This window comes from Stylophora pistillata, chromosome 14 (genome assembly GCF_964205215.1).
Source record: "Stylophora pistillata chromosome 14, jaStyPist1.2, whole genome shotgun sequence".
In the NCBI taxonomy this organism is placed as follows: Eukaryota; Metazoa; Cnidaria; class Anthozoa; order Scleractinia; family Pocilloporidae; genus Stylophora; species Stylophora pistillata.
Window position 1 is genome coordinate 9654879 of NC_142532.1, and position 8694 is coordinate 9663572.

The 8694-nt window shown below is 40.2% G+C and overlaps 1 pseudogene; it reads right to left on the minus strand.

The window, feature by feature from the left end:
• Positions 1 to 154: 154 nt before the first annotated feature.
• Positions 155 to 3051, minus strand: LOC111340643 (uncharacterized; annotated as a pseudogene).
• Positions 3052 to 8694: the final 5643 nt, after the last annotated feature.

An 8694-nucleotide genomic window follows, 5' to 3' on the forward strand; every position in this document is an offset into this window, starting at 1 on the left:
CGTGCTCTAAGTTCGTCAATGTGAGAGAGCAAACAGTTAATATTAAGGGAGGCGATGACCAAACCTCGCCCAAAAAAATACTAGAATAATTGAACTCGCCTATGTCATCACACGTCCGGGCATCAGTCGAATCAGATTCCCAGACGGCAATATCCTAATCTAAGCATAAATGATTTATAAAATTTTGGGCAAGACGAGAGGTTCCAGACCTGTTTAGATGAAGACCGCTACGGTTTAAGTTCGAGGTAGAAATGTTTGAATGATCAACAAATCCCCAGCTCTTCAGAGTGCAGCAATTTTTGAGAATTGTGTTCACCTCAGCTATTTTGGAAGCCAAGGCTTCATCATCAGATCTACACACAAGACTTGATAATGCAATCTTTGCTGGAGATTTGCAGCTAACCATCGCGGCCAGGTCGATTATTTCTTCAGCACAAGCACGAGGTGTGTCGCAGGATCTTAGGCTGTTAGTCTCCACATGAAGTATGATCTCGTCTGGTTTCTTTCGTAAGAGTGGCTTTATAAAATCATGCATGTCTTCCGTTGTACATCCCGGAAAGGAGGATACCTTTACTGTCGAATTTCTAGACTTTTTATGGCCTTGAAGGTGCTTGAGAACAGAATCTCTGGCAATCATAACTTTCCTTTAATGGTTGGGTTGCGTTTGCTCGCGCTTTCTTGTTGACTCGTTTGATACAGATTGGTTAGTCCTTTGTGTTGTAAAATCGGTAGGCCTGCACGAGGGTCTTCTGAAACTTCTATCATCGTTATTTGCAGTACGGTCTTCCTCATTTCTCGTATCCACTTGTGCTTAATTGTTTTGAAACATTTTTACTGCATTAGCGCAGTAGGGTAGGACTAGAAAGGAACATATGCGAACCATGCGAGTAGTCCAACCGATAAATCCCACCCATCCCACCCCATCCCACCCATCCCACCCCATCCCACCCATCGCACCCCATCCCACCCCATCTCACCCCATCCCACCCCAGGAGAGGACATCCATCACACAGTAATCTGCGTGGGAAATTAACGTCTCCTATCCTTTAAGGCCCATTTTCAACCGAGATGCCTTGCGCGCCCAGATCATTTTTCCTATATGAAAAATACGCTATTTTCCTCGAAGTTGCGGAATCGCTTTTAATATCTTCTTCCATCTTACTAATTAGGGCTTTCAAAGTTCCATCTTGAATCATGTGCGAACAACAAACTATCGTAGTATCCATATCAGTAAATAGTTTTTAATTCTTACATGTATGACGGTGAAAAACGTCATTTGAAAAGTTGATGCCGCCGAAGAAGCGGTCTAGAAGAAGGCCGGGTCTGCCCGGCTCGGCAAAGGTTATTCGACTTCGAGAGTCTGTGTATGATTTATGGAGGGCAAGGAAAACAACAATGGGTTTCGGTAACACTACAGACAGTGCTTTTGCAGAATTGTTATTGCATTGTTCCAACGGTGGAACTAGAGACTCTGGGGAGATTTTTTCGAGGTGAGAATAGTTATTTGACTGATTTTTAATTGATATCGTGCGATATGTATGTAAGCGATTTCATTTGTACAAGTCATTATTCTGTAATTGAAAGGCGTAAAGTAAATCAGTTTTGGCCAATATTGGTTATTTGTTTATATTTTATTTAGTGTTGAAGCCGAACAATTTCCTTCAACATCAAGTAAGCTTTGTACAAGTTTTATACACAGACTCGATTTATGATTTTTCGGTCTCAAATATTTAGCTGCAAATTTGTTTACTGTGTTGTTCACCAAATCTTTGTTTTTCTTGTTAATGGTGTTTGTGAATGACTATCAGAGTTCGCCATTTAACAATAGCGCGATTCCAAAACAAAAACAAACGACTGCAAAGGTTCTCGGATGAAAATGGGCCTTTAACCCTGTAGGAGACGAGACCTCCATTTATTCATCCCTATCCGAGAAGACTAGAATATCTAACCATTTCTTGATGTCATAGAAAGGTGGCATATTCTTCTCAATTAATTTAAGACCTTGAGGGTTGGTCCGGCCGGGGCTTGAACCCTCGGCCTCCCGCACATCAATCCAGCGCTCTATCCATCGAGCTAACCGGGAGGCGCTTAATTTGCCGAAGGAGCTCAAAACTGTTTCGAGTCTTGGTAATATTAGAGCGCACTGACTTCTGGCTACATTTTGCATTTCCATTTTTGCCTCGCGACTCATCCACATGGACCCGACATTCACTTGACTTAATTTGGCTGGTTGTTTTTGACTTCATTCTTTTCTTGCATAATGATGGTTAATGCAAGCCTAAGGGAATCATTCTCTTGTTCTAAGGAGAAAACGCGGCTCTCAAATGTCAAACATCTTTCTTCCAACTCTTTGATTGCATTGTCTTTTTTGGAAACCAAGGATAATAACGTTTGGCACCTCTACTTGTAATGAAGGAGTTTGGTACAAGAAGTATTTTCGTCTTGATATTTGGTATTAATAATGGACAAAAGCCTTGTATTTTCTTCAACTTTTTTTGAAGTATTAGTAAATCAAGTTTTAGTTCCTCAATGTCGGTCACAATTTCTGGATTTGGTCACTCTTGAGTACAATTTGGCGGACTCTCATCGTCGATCAATATCCGACTATTTTGGTCACAACTGTTGGTTTCATTTGATAGTGATGGTTGCATTGTTTGCTCCGTTGATACCAAAGGTTCAAGGACTTGCAAACCCGTAGACGTTCCCGGCTTCTTTCGTACTAGTTCCACTAACTTGTCCCTTAAAGCAGGGCCATCGTGTCCCTGAAAGTTCAGAGTTTATTGTCTCCTGTTATACCAGTTACTTATTACCGTTGGAACTTTTGAATTGTTTCGTGTTTCCACCAGGCGTCAGCCACTTCCCTTGTAGTTTTAAAAAATTAACCACGAAACTCTTAAGCGATTCCAGGTCATTCGATTACGATAACTTGTCACCATTAAAATGAAGATAATCCAGTTCACAGACCTTAGAGTTTAGTGAACAAGACTCGGTTTTTGGGAGTGAGTCACGATCATCATCAGAACCACAAACTAACTGTCTGCTCGCTGCCATTGTCCAATCCGATCCTTGTATGGCTGAGATGCAATCACATTTTTTAATACCAGTGGGGAGGCATGCAACTGAGTTGTGGATTTACTGTCGCCTCTGAATCTGGTTTTGTGATGGGGACCAGACAGAAGAGAATGACAATAATCTATGACATTACAAATGCCATGCTATCCTGCATTCACAATTCAATTCCACCTCTGGAATATTTTAGTGGATCCATTTTGATTGTGTTCAAGAAAAAGTGGAAGGACAAGCGGAAAGGTGGAATTGATGATAAAATATTTTTTAAAATAATTGAGATAGTTTGCGAGCTCTCAATGGTCAATTGGCCAGTTAAGATGAGAGTAGTTAACACAGCTGTGATGTGACACTTTATTTGTCTGCAGTCACAATTTGAAAAAAATTAATCTCAAACCTTTTATAGTATGTACAGAGTAATTTCAAGTACGAAGAACAAATATTAGGTAGGGAAAGAATCGGTTTGTTCAGTCAAAGAGACCTTCACGCTTACCTTGAGGCTGCGGTGGGTGCAGAAGTATTCGGAAGAAGCCTATCAAGGACAGGGAAAGCCTCAAGTTTCCTTTGTTTCTAATTGAGAATGGCTGCAAAATAACGTTGATCAAAAAGTGGATCATGAGGTTGTAGGAGTGGGTGACAAGTAATGTATTAGAAATGCAGGCTGTGAAGAGAGTCAGGTGTCTTAAATTTTATCTAAGTGGCAAAACTGCAGACATGAAACGGAGTTAATGGATTTATTTTGACATGCACTGTAATAAGATTGTCTGACCAGACGGCAGCCTATGTGTCCAGTAATTATGTCACTCCCAGACTAAATAAGACTCTGTATCTGCAAGAGTAATCCAAGGTAATTAGTCAATTGAGGGTTGTCTTTCTTTTAAACATACGTAATGTTTCTTGCTGAATAAAAAGTTTTTTATGATACGAGGTTGTCTATGCACTACGCACATTCAAACAGACACAAACGGTATGCACAGGATGCAAGTACTCATTCTTTGGCTAGACCTTCCCCACCTTTTTCAGAGCATCTTCTCCAGGATATGTTTCATCATTTAAGCTAGAGACCACTCCTCTCACTTCAAAATTACATTAACTTGTTCTGGAAAAATGTTGCTTTTGTGATCTAGGAAGCCATGCCTAAATGACACATTTTACTCTGGTCTGGAGTGTCAACATTTTTTTAAGGGAAATTCCAAAACTGGCTTTTCTATAATGATACAATTACTTCTATAGCGCCTAATCCTAAAGTTCTAGCCACTTTTCAAAAGTCTATTGATAATAATGTATCTACATTTTTAACATAATTTGAAAAGATAGGTATGGAAAGGCATACATATGTCTAGTACGAGCTAGTTGCTTTCATGTACTTCGAATTTTTTGTGGCGTGAATACAGTTGTTACCTCTTTCGATCTATCTCAATCAGGGTAGACCTTTTGGAGCTTAAATGGAAGCTACCGGTACATATTCCAGGAATAGATTTAAATTTAAGCGTAAAAGCGACGGAATTAGTTCTGGAGGAACCAAAAATACAATTTTCGAAAGTGTAAGGAAAGGCCGGAAAATGAAAACAGAACTTCCTGACTTCAAGTGAGGCTCTGCGATATTTGACTATTATTTAGACTGATAAATTTGATTTTTTGTAAGTGTTCATATGTTTTTAAGGTATTATTAAATCGAAGATTTTGTGTTTAAATTATTTAACTTTCAGAATCTTTAGCACAACACTATTGCCGTGAACTGATGTAAACAACGATGGTGCATATATCACCCAGGTTTTGTGCATCTAAGAAATTCCTCAGCTTTTTCGCTTTTGAATGGTCTTATCTTAAGACTTTTGGAATAAAGAGTATTTCTTGCTTATTTTCCTTACATTTTATCAATAGCTTTTGGTCCAGAAAATATTATAGCATTTGTATTCTCGTGAGTGTTAGTTTTGAAACACGTAGTTCTTGTACTTTTCTATTATGTTCTGTTCTGGTTTCTTTTTAACAATTAATCCTTCATTAGTAAATGATTATTACTTAATAAGTTTGCCATTTCAATCACTTTCTTTTGAGGACATGTATCGATGTTGTATTTCAGGTTTCACCGCCATTAGTTGCTGCTGCTACTTTCAAATCTTCATCTACTATCGTTAGGAGCTACACCAAAGTAAGTCTTTTCTTATTTTATATTTACGATATTTCCCTTTTGGCCTGTATTGACTATATTGGTTTATTTCTCGCATTCAGTTCTCTCTATAATTGTCCCATTGTTAGTCAGGTATGTAGTTGTGAAGTGAAGTTCATTTATTTGTTTAAGCAGGTTGATTAATTGGCAGCTGTAATAGCTGATGTGGACCTGCTGTCCTAACCCACCCATCCCACCCCAGGGGAGAACATTCATCACACAGTAATCTCGTGTGTGGGAAATTAACGTCTCCTGCCCCAACCCTGCAGGAGACGGGACCTCCATTTATTCGTCCCTATCCGAGAAGACTAGAATATCTAACCATTTCTTGATGTAGTAGAAAGGTAGCAAATTCTTCTCAATTATTTTAAGACCTTGAGTGTTGGTCCGGCCGGGGCTCGAACCCTCGACCTCCCGCACTACAGTCTAGCGCTCTATCCATTGAGCTAACCGGGAGGCGGTTAGCTCAGACGGTATGTACTGCGGTTAGCTCAGACGGTATGTACTGCTGTATTTTTTTTTTGGAGTTGGGACCACAGAAATTCAGCCACACAGACTCAGCAATGCAATCTTCAATTATAACCTCGTAACCTTCGATCACAACTTCGCCCTTTTCATCTGTATAATTCAACATGATTTCACATTAATGACTTGATTCTAATTTGTAATTTTGATTACCTACTGCATTTAATTAATCCTTATTTCTGCTCTGCATTGAAATTGTCTTCTCCCTTCTACTTGTAACTTTTGGAGGAACAGAATGTGTAACAAGCTATTAAGGACCTCTGCACAAACCATGAATTCAGTGCAAACAAAGGTTTTCGTTAAAATTTTGTACCTTTCGGGATGTCTACGATAATTTTCACATTCTCACATATAATGATCAATGCGAGCCAGAGAGAGAGAAAAAAGGTTTGCAAACTGACAAAATTTGCAAGGCTTTTTTAGCTCTGCGTGTTTTACAACATCATGGATTGAGGCAGTGCAAAAGAATATTCTCTTTAAGCGACCTGGTACTGGCTTGGCCAATCTGGGGGCTCATTCTGATCTCAGTGTTAGCAATGTTGAATATTGTTTTTGTTATCAGCAACGTGTCTTTTAGAACCACAGTGTATTGTTGCCAAAGGTTTGGGCCGAACTGATTCTGACTGAGGGGTTTTGTAACATATTAGTCCATTGCAATTGTAAGTGTAATGATGACTTGAACTATCCTTGAATATCCATTTTAATCAATGAAACTCAACTAATTTACTCGAAACCTTGTTACATTTTTCATTGAACCTACGCTGCGCATGACTGAACCCGTGCCACGCGCAGTGGTGAGGCAGTTTCAACACTCCCCGCCTTGACCACACTACAGTGGTCAAACTTAAACTTAATCGTTTAAAAGGTTTCTGCTCAAAAGTTCTCCTTGAATTGCCGGATTACGGTGAGGTTGCTGGTTAATTGAATTGCTGTTACTTGTTGGTTGTGGTTCTTGTAGCTGAATACTTGGGGTTTGCTGTTCTTGACTGTCGTTTGATTCCATTCGTACTTTGATAGGAACTATTGCTGAACCACTCTCTTCGAAGGTTGAGTCTTTCCGTTGTTACTTGACACCTCGACAATAGCAGCTCTGTCCTTTGCATCTCTTGTTGGCATCAGCTGTTCCACTTTGCCCAGTTTCCAGAACGCCCTGGGAGTAGAGTCATTCTTGAGAATAACAATGTCACCTACAGCCATGGAGGAACATTTGCCATTGGCAGACTTTGCTTTAGAGTTCTATCATAAACTTATCAAATATACTCTCGTTTCCGCTGCCTTGAGAATTCTTGAAGCAACTGCTTGTGATGTCGTTGTCTTTTCGTTGGTGTATTGAGAGTGCTCATTATTTCAAAGTGCTCATAATTTGGCATAGAACGGATCTTTTGACCACTGATCAAATGGAACGGCGTCAGAGGATGTGAGAATAGACTCCTCGTCATCGTAGTTGTAAGTGAGAGGTCATGAGTTGATCAGACTTTCCTCTTCCACCAGTAGGTTGTTCAGTTCATCGTAGTTTAGAGACATCCTTCCTACTGTTTTCTTGGTAATTGTGAAGAAGAGCTCCCAAAAAACCTGTCGGGCGACAGTTTTAGTCGAAAGTGTTGACTGACAGTCGACCGACAGACGGCCGACATTTGGTGACCTGTCGGTGAAGTGTCGGTAGCTTGTTGGTTACAACGTGTCGTAAACTTTACCTTATTTATCCATGAAAGTGAATTGAAAAGATACACTGCGCACTGTATGGGAAACTTTAGTATGTACAGTTGTTGTAGAAACCAATCCTAGCGCGAACACCACCAAGAACAGCCAAATTTTCAACGTGTTAACTACGATCTCGCTACGAGCTATTTGTCCGCCATTTTGAAATGTGTACCTAGGTCCCAGTCCCCCTCTAATTAACTAGTAATTGGAGGGGGACTGGGACACACGCATCCGAGCATTCAAGTCAAATTATCGGATTTTGAAAGATAGTAATTAATTAAGACAAAACTCGTGGGTACATAAATCACTTTCTTTTTCTTAAGAGGAACGTAAAGTTATCCAAAAGCTTATGTGTCCGAACCTGCAAAACTAGAGAACTTTGTTAGTCAAAAGGTAAACATCACTGATACATATAGGATGTATCATAAGGGCCGGACTGGACTCCACTCTGTACGTGGAGTTCAGCGACACGACTGAGAAGCTTCCAAAGTAGCTTTCTTTCCCCTTGGATTTCTGAGGTTTAGATTAAATCACCTTTAAACCTTATTATATTGATTGTCCTACTGATCGATCAATCAGTAGGCTAAGCTTAACTCTTGTTTATCGGGACTATTATCGTTTCTGGGACACGTTTACTGCGTGTTTTCACACGCAGTAGCCTGTCAGTAGCCTGTCGGTTAGCTGTCGGTAGCCTGTTGGTAACCTGTCGGTAATCTGTCGGCCGACAGTTGACCGACAGGCAGCCGACAGGTTTTTTGGGGAGCTCTTCTTCACGCCTTTGGATCAGTCTTTCCCAGAAGCCTCCCCACCATAGGGCCTTCTCTACGATGAACTTTGCGAACTCCGGCTGATGAAGCGTCGACCATGTTACTTTCCTCGCCTTCAGTAGTGTCTAAAACAGCGAAAGGGTATCCAGGCAAAGCATAAGGCTGGTTATGTATAATACTTAGGCAGAAAGTTTGAACACCGGTTGGATTTAAAGTGTAATTTGTTCGTAGCGATAGAGGTGATTCAGAGCCATTGTCGCGTTTGGAAAGTATTGATAATCATTTAGCTTTGCGCCGACATGTGGCGCTTGATAAGTTTGGAAATTATTTGCATTGATAAAGATTTTTCTGTTTCGGTCACCTTTCTGACATTCTGCACCTTTTGAAACGGGCTATTCAAGGCTACTTGTAAATAGAAGAATAGAAGAAGCTCGTAAGGATATAAGAACGTCTAATTGTTAAAAA